Genomic DNA, 12494 nt, shown 5'->3' on the forward strand with positions numbered 1-12494 from the left:
GTTCTCATTCTATAAATATTTTCTTAATCTTTGAGCCCTGCCTTACTCCAAACTTGGGTGGGAAAAGGAGCCTGGATAATGCTGATGGCCTTGTAAAATGGTTTCATTATTCCGGTGATTCCTTTCTTTTACAGGTCTAGAGGAGTAGGTGTTGCACAATGGTCACAGTACCATACCAAGTTGATATTTCTGATATCACAAGTTGATCCAAGTGGATGATGTAAAGATATAACTGGGGTATAATTTACAAGTGAGTTCGAGTTTTCTAGAGGCTAATAGACAGTTTCAAGATATGTGACTGGCACAGACTGGGGGAGGGGAGGTGGGAGGAGTGCAGTTGCCTTTGCTCTTTCTTTGAAATTAGTACCTCTTTCTTTAGAACAGTGCCTCTATGAGGCAAAGTGGCATCCTGCAGTACTGAGTTTACAGTCCACAAGAGATGCATTGCAGGCCTGAATATTCTTGGAGGGAACATGATGGCCAAAAATAACACTCTCACAGGCTGAAGCACAAATGGCGATGGGATGTCTCTAATGATAGTACAGGCAATGCTTGTGAAAGTTACTGTTGTAATGGCATATGTGTGTGTCAGTAAGCTAGAGATGGCTTGGGGAGTGTTGAAGCATCATCTGTGGCAGGGATGGTGAGGAGAAATGAGTTGTTGTGTTCCTGCTTCCTTGCACTCTTTCCACTGGGGAGATGGACTCACTGCCATTTTTTTTTTTTTTTATTCACATGGGAAAGATCTCGATGACCATGATGATGACCGTCATGATGATGCAAAGAAGAAAGAACCAAATATTAAAAGACTGCAAAACTGTTCCTTAAAAAAATAATAATACTAATAATCATCATCATTCATGGTCCATTCATTTTGAGATGTTGGGTCATTTTGTGTTTAAAAGACTGGAGGGTCATGGCTGCGGAGAAATAAAGGAGGAGAAGACAATTCCAGAGATGGCCTGTTGCATACATGAATGACTGTGAGTATCAGTTAACTCTAGCATTGGAGAGCTGAACATAAAAGAGGAGAGAGTGTACTGCTGGATAGGTGCTACATGCTTGCCAAAATGGAGAAAGAATACAAGCAAATAGTTCAGAGGTGGCAATACTAAAGCGTTAAGATGCAACACTAACTATTGGAGAGAGAGAGAGAGAGAGAGTCGAAGAAAGGAGGTCAGCCAAGATGAAAGGCCTTTGACCTCACCCTGTTTAGAAGAGCTATGTGTGAGTAGCCTCCAAACTGTACACTGGATGCCAGAACAACGTTCACCATATGGCCTACGAACATTATTGTGAGGAAAAGTGGAACATGTCCTCCTAGGCTGAGTAGGGGAAGCTGAGGCAGGTGTCATAACTCTAGTGGCACAGCAGATGTCTGGATCCTTTGTATAAGAGCGATGATGAAATGTCATCTGCCACTAGACCACTGTGGTTGGATTATTTTGAAAATGTGCACTTAAATGATGCACTCTGTAATTTTCATTTATCTCCATAATGGGTGGCAAAAATGACATGGCATAAGACAAGAGTAGTCATAATTAGTCTGCACAGAGGCCAGTGAAAGAAACAGCAAGCAATGTGAGTGTGGCAGACAGATGTATGTGCACAAGTTGGTGAGAAAGTTTCAGGATGAAGAAAGGGTAGAATTACAGCCATGACTTGGTATACAATGGTCTGATAAGCAATAAATCAATAAAATCATTAAGTAAAAGTTATACCCAGTTTCAGCTTAACAATGGCTACATGGAACAGGAGAAGTAGAAGATGAGGAAAGCAGACAAAAAGACAGAATGAGAAAGGGGAAGGAAGGAAAAGGTAGCACATCAAGAGAATGGATAATAGTTCCAACCACCTACCACCATCCTAAGCTGGTATACACTAGGGAAGTTATTTTCTTCCCCAGTTACCATCCATCCATCCATCCATCATCCAATCCTACACTGCCCCATAAGGAGCGTAGGAGCCCGGGGCTAGGCAGTTGGTCCCGACATTTAAGATGATAGTGACCAGCCTCACTCATCCCTGAGTGGCATTACATGAGCAATCAACCCCAACCACCCCTTGAATATAAACCTTCACCGGGTCAATCCGACTGGAGCACAATAGCTACCCACTAAACCATTAGGCACCAGTTACTGATGGAATTATTTCTCCTATAATACATTTGACAGTTATGCACATTATAAAAATTAATTTCAGTGAACATAATTGCAGTATGAATAATCTAAGAATGCTTGGGAAAGTCAATTTCACGCTACAGCTGTGCAAATAGTTAATCATGAATGTTGTCCTGCACAGACATCCACAAAATCTATATCCTCAACTCTGGCTAGCACCTCCAACCCTAGACACCTAACACTCCTTGGCCCATATTTTAGGTGGCATAGAAGGCATTATAGCACCTCTTTCATGCACATTTATTTTGCATATTACACTTAAATATTCCCTTGTGTGTTATTTATATCATTTTAATACTGACACATTTTGTATCAACAATATACGTGAGGATAAGAAGGTGCAATGTGCAGAATAATATGCTAAGAATAAGGTGTGATGGATGAATCCATCCATCCATCATCCAATCCTACATTGCCCAATGAGGAGCGTAGGAGCCCAGGGCTAGGCAAGTTGGTCCTGACATTTAAGATGAGAGTGACCAGCCTCGCTCATCCCTGAATGGCATTATGTGAACAATAAGCCCCAACCATCCCTTGGATATAAACATTCATCGGCTCAATCCAGTTGGAGTGCCGTAATTACCCACTAAACCACCAGGCACCAAAATTTGGTTAAATGGTTACCACCCAGCACAGTAAATGGTTTCCTGTACACCAGGAAACCATTTGGCTTGTCGTTCAGTGTCGTCACCCACAGCCATAAGTAAGAGGAAAGAATGAAGGAAAGAAAGAAGAGGGAATGTAAAGTCACCCGTAGGCAGAAGGACGAGGAAAGAATGAAGGAAGGAAAGATAGAAGAGAATGGAAAGAAAGAAGGATGGAGGAGAGGAATGGGCAGACACCCAAGAGCAGCACTACATCGAGTGAGTGGATGGTGAGCGCCCCATAATAATAATAATAATAATACAGTAACATTAATATTAATAATAATAATTGTAGTAGTAGCAATAATAATCATCATCTGCATATATATTTATCCAGAACATATAAAATGCACGCTTATTTTAAATATTTCATATACACTATACTGTACATATTGCTTATATAACTGTAATTGAGAATACTAACTCCTATACCTAAAAATAAATATATGAGTCAACTCCTATACCAGTACTACACAGTTCATATTGAACACTCATGCTTATTCAGTGCAGATATTAAGATATGTACAGTCTCACAAAAAAGTATCGGCCTGCCTGGGCCCAATGTTTCTATAAATGAACACAAGACGGCATGTAACTAAAGACTTAACAACTTAAGATTGACTAAGAGTCACAATAATTATTACATGTGTCACTCTGACAACTGGCAACTCTCCCATACTAGGATGGCAGGCCTACCAACATAATGCAGGTGTATATAATTACTGTACTTCGTCAGAAGCCTTCGTCCACTGTGCCACATTATATCGATGAGGAAAGGGGATGATACTTTTTTGAAAAGCTGTACAGTATACCAGTTTCCTAGTAAGGTGCAGATTACAATATATGTGCAAATCTATATCATAGTGTATGCTAATAATTTACTACAGCTACCTTCTTTTCATCACTGAAGTTCCAACACATGTAATATAAAACACAAAAGCAAACAACCACTTGATCTGTTTTTTTGGTTTCCTTTAGCTACTTCCAGATGATTTCATTTCACTTATGGAAAGCTTTTCAAATAGTATTAAGTGGGTTCATGAAAACTAAATTTGACCTTTTCAGTCTGAGATGTCTTTCCTAAGTTTAATAAATATCTGTGAAAGTAAAAAATTAAAATGTCATCATACTGAAGGTGTTGAATAACTGAAACACCCTCTTCTTTAAATGGTGTGTTTTCATTTGAGAAATACCAGTAATACCTGATGCAGGATACACAGCCTGCTTTTCATTTTTTGTCTGGATCTTATAGAAGAGAAAGACAGCATAACGGACAAAATAAAAAGGAATTTCTATGAACCCCGACATACTTAAATTACTCACAAAGAATAATACCATACATGCTTGTTAGCTGTGCTACTAACCACATACCATAACACCAATTCTATGGAACTGTGAACACAACTGCACAGACAGAGGAACTTTGCTACAAAATTAAAATCATAGACTTAATGTACAGTTTACAGCATCATGAATAAACAGATACACTTTTTGTAAAAACATTAATACCTTTGACCATAGTTATTAAAACCAGTTTTTGTTTTAGGGGTTAAGGACATAACTGGCAAGAAGAAAAGCCACAAATAACTGCCTGTCTAAATGGAGTGTTATTGTGCCCTTCCTGTCTACAGTACTGTACTGTAAATTTATGCTTAGTCATTACAAATTCACATCTGCTCCTTGTACCAGTTTCTTCTCTCCTTCAGTTGAAATTCCTCTATAGTACTCCAAAATTTCAGCCTGAGCTAAGTGTCAAAGGTATTCTCCAGTCTGAGACAAAAACAAGCAAATAATCATGGTTTTCATTATCAATCACTATACTACATTAATATATGCATCAATTACCATACATTTTCTCAAAAACTGTAAAACAGCTACTCTGACAATTACCCCCTGGGTGAAGAAGGAATCAAGGCTAGGCTACCACAGTCCATGTAACTTAAATAAGAGAATACCACCCTATGTCCCTGACAATATTTACATGATGCTGTATGAAAATTCTGGCCACCTCTTGGTTCTGAATCATAGTTCATTAACACGTGGCTTTCTCTGACCTGAGCTTATGTATATATTTAAGGGGAAGATAAATCTGTCACAATTTCATCCTACCTGACATATATTTCTTCACTATTTTAGTATTTACTCCATAACAAACACAGTAATTGACAAACTATACACTTTGTGACAAAAATGAAATAGTAACATGTACCAGGCCACATTTTCCTAATCAGCTGATTTCATGGCAAATTTTAAGCAATTTCTTATCTAACTATAATGTGATTCCAGTAACTGCATATGTAAACTTTTAAATTTAGGTTCAACTGAAGTAATAAAGGTAGTTAGTACACCTTCAATTAAAGTCCCTGTTAGAATGATATATATAAATGAAAGAATGTTTAAAACAGCAAAAAGCAGGCATGTACACTTTATGAGTAAACATATCCAGTACACCTAACATAAATGCAGGTTCAAATACTTGAAGATTTTGCTTTTATAATGTTTAAATTGCTTTCCCTGAGTTCAATAACAACAGCAAAATCCCACATAGATAAAAAATTCAGTTCATATCACACAGTTATGCTCGGCAAGTGGAAGTGCAACATTTGTTGTGAACATATATGCTGCCTTTACTACAGTCCATTGTAACTTCCCAAAATCTGAAATGGTGGGGATTGTGACTTGGAAATTTGAGGTTTTGGAAAATGGAAACTGTCTGTCATTACCGTCAGTTATATGAACAAACATTCACCTACTTGACATTCCCTTCAGTAATCAGTATATTCGTGCTGTATTATTATCCCATGATTAAGGTTTGATCATGTGCGAAACTTCAGCAATAAACAACAATGATTTTATATCACAAAACAAAAAATGACGAACTCAATCTTGTGATTCAAGTGTGTCCAGCATGAGCTACCTTGAGTCACTGCAGATTACTGGGCATTTTATCATTACTGTATAGTGGTAACTCTTGAAACTAAACCAAGAGTTTATTTATTTTTATTTTTTAGCAGTAAATATATTCTTCCTAAAAATCTTTTAATAAACTGCCCCCCCCAAAAAAAAAAAAAAAAAAAAAAAAAAATTAACATGCAGAATTCAGATTTTAGGAACTGCATTCTACCAACTTACAAACCACTAAATGAGAATAAAATTATAAAGCAAAACACTGTACTTTTCCAATGCATATCTTTTCATTTGCTACTGTAAATTTCTCCAGAAAAACACAAGATATGCTAATGTCTGAAAACATCTTTTAACAAATTACTTTCCCTCTTCCCCAAAGTCTCTCCCCTTTAGGCAAACGGCTGTCTGCTTGAAATCTAAACTGCGAAGGGGAAGTGAAGCCCTTATTTTACATGATAATATCCGAAGCACGGGATTTGACAGAATGTGTCTGACCTTTCTGTATTATCACTAACTGCTCTCTGTAATGTGGAATACAGTATACAGTCTCACCAAATGTAATAATCATAGGTAATGTATATATACTTGCAAAAATATTAGCACTTCTTCCCCTTCCAAATTAAATATTTAGACATGTGGTCATAACTCTTGTCCTCAGCCAAGTAAAAGCAGAAGGCAATGCGTTATTAGATGTATTTAAATGAAGTGTGATGAATGTCAAAGTGGTACGAGGAATGTTAAATGGATCAAATCATAATGCAACACAATACTGGCAAATTCAAACTGAAAACTGAAAGATCAAATCATACTGCTACACGATACTGGCAAATTCAAACTGAAAACTGAAAGGGACTATAGAAGTACAAGTATAATGAACAGGATTAGAGGACATTGTAAATGAAGGCTGAGATATCAGAAGACAGAGAGTAGCTGTTGGTGAACAGTCAGGAAAGGGTGCTGGGAGTAACGTGAGAGGAATACGGGAGGGATGTACGAAGCTTGTAGAGGGAAGTATGAAGAGGGATAATGAAGACAGCACAAGAAGTATATGACACCAGAAGAATCAAGACCAGGAGGAGTAAGGTCTATTGTGATATTTTAGAAAACATCCCTGACTTAATATATCATGAGGACCACATCTTCTTGCAAATCTGGTGCCAGCACTGCCTTCTGCTCACAGTATCACAGCGAATACTGTACATGCAGTCTACCGTACTGGTCCTCCATTCATCCATTATCCCATCCTTTACTGCACCCCAACCTCCCCCATCTGATGTACAGGAACTCTGGAAGAGGCTACTCAGTCCAGACATTTAAGATGAGAGTGACTAGTCCTCATCCTCATAGTTTCATTATGTGGCCAATAAACCCCAACCACCCCTCACATAAAACTTTACAGACTACATCCAGTATGAACACCTGTCATCCATTAAACCACAAGGCATGTAACGGATGGTTTTATGGTTACCATCCATTGCAGCAGACGGTTGCCTGGGTTCTGCAAATGATATCTGGCATTTCATTTTATTGTACCAGAACAGTACTGTATTGTTAAAGGGGGCAGGACAGTGGTCACCAATTGTGGGTGTCCTGACACACACAATATATACATAATGGTCATCAACTGTGGGTGTCTTGACACACAATTTATACATAATGGTCATCAACTGTGGGTGTCTTGACACACAATATATACATAAAATCAAAGACCATATGAAGTGGTAATCGAACATATAAAACAGAAATGAGATGCTACGTCATGGATAGTGACAGCTAGTGGCACTGATATCTCAAGTGCTTGACAAATGAATATCATTGCTCAACCAACCCTGCAACATACATAGGAATGTATTAATGAGCAAGCATACATTTATCAATAGACTTTACAAACAAAATAACATTACAATACTATAAGACTTCATAACTCACCAATATTACCTATTCTAATAGTCTACCCTAGAACTTATGCTATATGACTTAATATATCAGAATTACAAAATCATAAATACTGATCCTGAAAGGAAGTTCTGTTTATCATATCATCATAAAGTTACAATTTATTCATTTAGTTTACCAATACTGCTTTCATTATCATGCATGTCTGAATGTCTCAGAGAATGTTTTTTTAATTTACTTAAGAGATTCCTGAGGTACATTTACAATACTCTTCAACATAAAGCAGCCACATCATCCATGAGAGATATACCTGTATTTTAGTGTAGTACTGAACCATTTCCATGCAATGACCAATGAGAAGCTCTGTAGAGTAACGTCAAACATGCCAAAATGGAAACAGAGATAACGGAGATATAATACAGTAATGAATTTTTTGTAATCTCCGGATAAATCTATTCAACTCATGACAGACTTTTAAAAACTGGAGAGGTAAGGCACAGCCTTCATTTACCCCTCCACAACAACAAATCTCCCCTACTCTGAATAAAACCAGCTGGATATATTACATTATATATACTGTATATATATATATATATATATATATATATATATATATATATATATATATATAAGAAAAAGAAGCACAGAATGACAACTACTGGTATAGGGATGTGTGACATGTCCAAGAGATCACAGAATCATACACATTGTATCTCCCTACCCAGAGTGAGTTGGACTGATGATAATGATGATAACTTAAAACCCTACCATTACAATCACCAACAGTAAAAACATAAATGAATACACACAGTTACCAACAGATTGTAATGAAAGCAGAGTCTGGACTATCAGCAAGTATGCTACAACCTGGTAATCTATTCCAAGTATTTTCAATTACTTTATGTGACAAAATCCTCAATACAGTACAATGGTCCCTCCACTACTGCAGGTAATGCATACTAGCATCACTGTATGTTAATGAAAATTGCATTAGTAGGGCAATCAGCCTCTAAATCATGAAGAAAGGGTAATGTCCCAGGACCCTACAGACAAGATGTTCTGCTCTTAAGAGTTAAAGGGGCATGTAGGTGGTGTAGATCACTAAAACAACACATGGAACAGGATGATGATATACTTATTACAGCCCCTGACATCATTTATTTTCATAAAGGAGGACATCTTTTCATAATCTGCTTAACTCTGAAGCTACTCTATTATTTCACTCTTGATGACACAGGGTATGGCATCAAAAATAAACATGAGTTTAATAGCTGGTGATGGTAGCTGTCAACATCAACCAATTTCTTACTTAATGGAATCTATGAGAGTTGTGTGGGAGGATAAGCTGCACACTGGCACTATGGGTCACAGCAATACTGTACATGACACTAAAAGATGATGTGGTTCTTTAAATTCCTTACACCAAATATTTTCACATCAGTTTACAGAATGAGTGAGTGCCATGGTAACAAACTTGGAACTGTGTTTGTAAAAACTTACAATATTTGGGGGTTTGTGAGTTATTCTCAGCCTGCATTACCTTAATTCACATTAGCGGGAACACCACTGCACAATTCTGAGCAAGCATTAGGGAAATGTGTGATGTGCAAATAACACTGAGCAGAATCAACAAGAAATGCTACTGACTGGAAAACACTGATATAACCCATCTTTTATGGAGACAACAGACTGAATGCACACATGCAGGTTTCACACAATGCGTGTATTGTATCCAAATTGTTAAACATCTTGAATCCAACAACTTAATAAGTAACAGACAATATGGTTTCACTATGAAAGATCCACTGTTGATATCCTCAATCTCTTGAATCATACCATCTATATGTCAACAGACCAACATAGAGAAACCCTTGTTGCCTTTGATATTTCTAAAGCTATTGACAGTGTGTGGCACCATTCCCTGCTGTCCAAATTCCTTGCTACTGCCCATCATTGTTTGTTCCACCGATTTCCTCATATCTCAGCGACAGAAAGACAAGAGTTAAAGAAGATGATGTACATTCCAATTTCCACTCAATTAATGCCAGTGCCAGAAGGATCAGTCCTAGCTCCAATCCTATTCCTAATTCATATTAATGACCTCTTGTCTATCACCTATAATCCTATTCACTCATATGCAGATGACTCAACACTTCACAGTTTCTTCACACTTAAGCAACCATTCACAAGTTTGATATCTCTAACTCCCACCTCAGTACAGCAATCTCCATAAATCAAGACTTTATAAGATCGCTGAATGGAAACAAAGTAAAATTGTATCATTTAATGCTAGGAAAACCAAATATATACAATTTACTAAAGCAGCCCAATATTGATGCTGATCTCTTCTTGAGAGAGAGAGAGAGAGAGAGAGAGAGAGAGAGAGAGAGAGAGAGAGAGAATTATATTTAAAAACAGACACCAAGAACACCTTTACAGCCTTCATACTCTTGCTGTGGTAATGAACTGAAGTATAGTAACTTTTGGTCTTTTTGCAGCAAAAAATAGCAATCTCAGAGACCAGAGGTTTGTTGAGACCTAACACAGGGACAGCAGGTCACTCTCTCTCTCTCTACTGTTAAACAGCCCAGGCAAGACTGACTGGGATGACACAAGAACTGCCAAATATAGCACAGTTGAAAAAAAAAAAAAAAAAAAAAAAAAAAGGGGGGGGGGGAGGGGGAGAAGGAAGTGTGTACTATATGTCACACAAAACATCCCCTGCATTTATGGTTAAAGAGGCAGTACACTATCCTTCCAGTTCCCAAAATACTTCTTTAGCTGAATCAACTGTCTGGATGTGGCAATAATATAACACAAAATACATCAACAGACTGAACTGGTAAAGATGTGTGTCAGCAACTGCACATTGACACAGTGTCACATTCACTTCCAAAATAATAACTGTATCTAGCTTTTAAGGATTATGTTAAGTTCTTAGCAATTACTCTTCTCCCCAAAAGTAATCTTACTCTTAACTCATTCTCAGTTTTGTCATATTTATACAACAGTCTACTTCTTTACACCTTCTACATCCCCATGTACCTCACCCCCACCCAAACACTTTTGTACAGTTCATCCCACTCTGCACAGTGGCAGTACTGTAGAGAACTGCACTGCAGTACTCTGGTATATATTTTCCATGAGACTCTATGTATACAGTACCTGCTATTTCGCTGTCAACCACAAATGCATCTGAGTAAGCATATTTCTATATGTTACAAAAATCAGTTGATTATAAGTAAATACAGTATTAGTATACGAAAGATCCAGTCTTGAGCAAGATATTACGCTATAAAAACAGTATTTGGCATGAAGTTCATTAAAGTGTCTAAATCATATCTTCCATAAGCTAGGAAATAACACTATCCAGCAGCTGTTGTAGGCTTTGCAATAAACTTATCAATTTCGTAAGCCTTGATGTGAATTAGTCTGCTCTTCACAGAGTTTCATTAATCCCTTTTACTTACAGTAATGCTATGTATATAAATGAGTGTAAATGCACAAGACCAAAAACTGCACCTTTTTCTTGATATGATAGTTAATGGAATGGCTGTACTCTACAGGTATTGTGATAACAATTACATCAGGTAGGGTATGGTGTATGTATGACTTTTACCTGTGGGCAGAGTTCAGAGTTTTGGTCTTGAGAGAGCTGAAAATTCTACAGCTTAAATGAGGAATCAATGAATGTTGGCTATGGCCCATTTTACTGAGCACTATGTTGCTAGGTCTCCTTCAGTGTCATCTTCCTATTCCTGAATTCTGTTTGCGCAATTTACAACGGTAGGAAAATGGGTTGGTATGATGAAGATGTGATGAACACTGTTATTGCGCTACAGATATCATCAAGCAGTGTGTAGGAAAGAAAGGGGGGAAATACATGTACAGCAATTCCTTGGTTACAGTGCAACTGGTCATCATGGTTTTCAGTATCAATGCAAGATAAAAATCTGCATTTTTCAGCTATAACAAAAAATAAATACAAAATAAAAAATATTGCATGCCTGAGCTGGACCAAGCCTAAGACTCACAAACATTAGAAAAGTGCACCTGCCCACGACATCATAACAGAAAGAGCTGTTTTCATTCACCAAGACCATTTAGCCATAAATGCTCATTTTTCATAGCTGGGGTAGAAAATAAGTTTCATGAAGTGTTCCTCACACTCCAGTCATGAACAGTAATAACTGGGGTAAAATGCATGATAATATTTTCAATTATGATACAATTGTAAGGCTCATTTTTGTACTTTAACAAACTCATAACATAATAATATTATGAATAAAATATAACACTTTTAAAGGGACAGGGGTAGTATACAACTGATGATGGTTTGATTAACTTTTTCTTACAAACAAGCTCACCAAGGTCATAGCCTTCCTCACATTAGTTTGAGGGGTAAAAATACAGTACCTTACTGACTCACTTCCTCTTCTCCTTTGCTGTTTTCTAAACAGTATTATTCTAATAATTTTTATGGTGGTAAGTAACTGTTTACTGCTGACTTTGTTTTCTCCGTTCTTTTTACCACTGTTCATTCTGACTCAGTCAAGTTCATCAAGCATAATGGCTAAATTTCTATAACCTATTTGAATCTACTAAAATATATTATTACAAGCCTAACATTACATGTTCATACCCTAGCCTTACCTAACCTACACTGTCTAATCTACCAAAACAATATAACCCGACCTAATAAAAAATAACCTATCCTAACTCCACTCAATCTAACCAACCTAATCTAATCTAACAAACCAAACCTACTCTAGTTTGGTCGAAATTAGCCTATCTATCCATCTATCCATAGCCAGATGCCTCAGTCCCATAAGGGATGGCCACAAACAAATCACCTCCATGTCTCCCT

This window comes from Coenobita brevimanus, chromosome 92 (assembly GCF_032717465.1).
Source record: "Coenobita brevimanus isolate Jiangsu-jjx chromosome 92, ASM3271746v2, whole genome shotgun sequence".
Classification (NCBI taxonomy): Eukaryota; Metazoa; Arthropoda; class Malacostraca; order Decapoda; family Coenobitidae; genus Coenobita; species Coenobita brevimanus.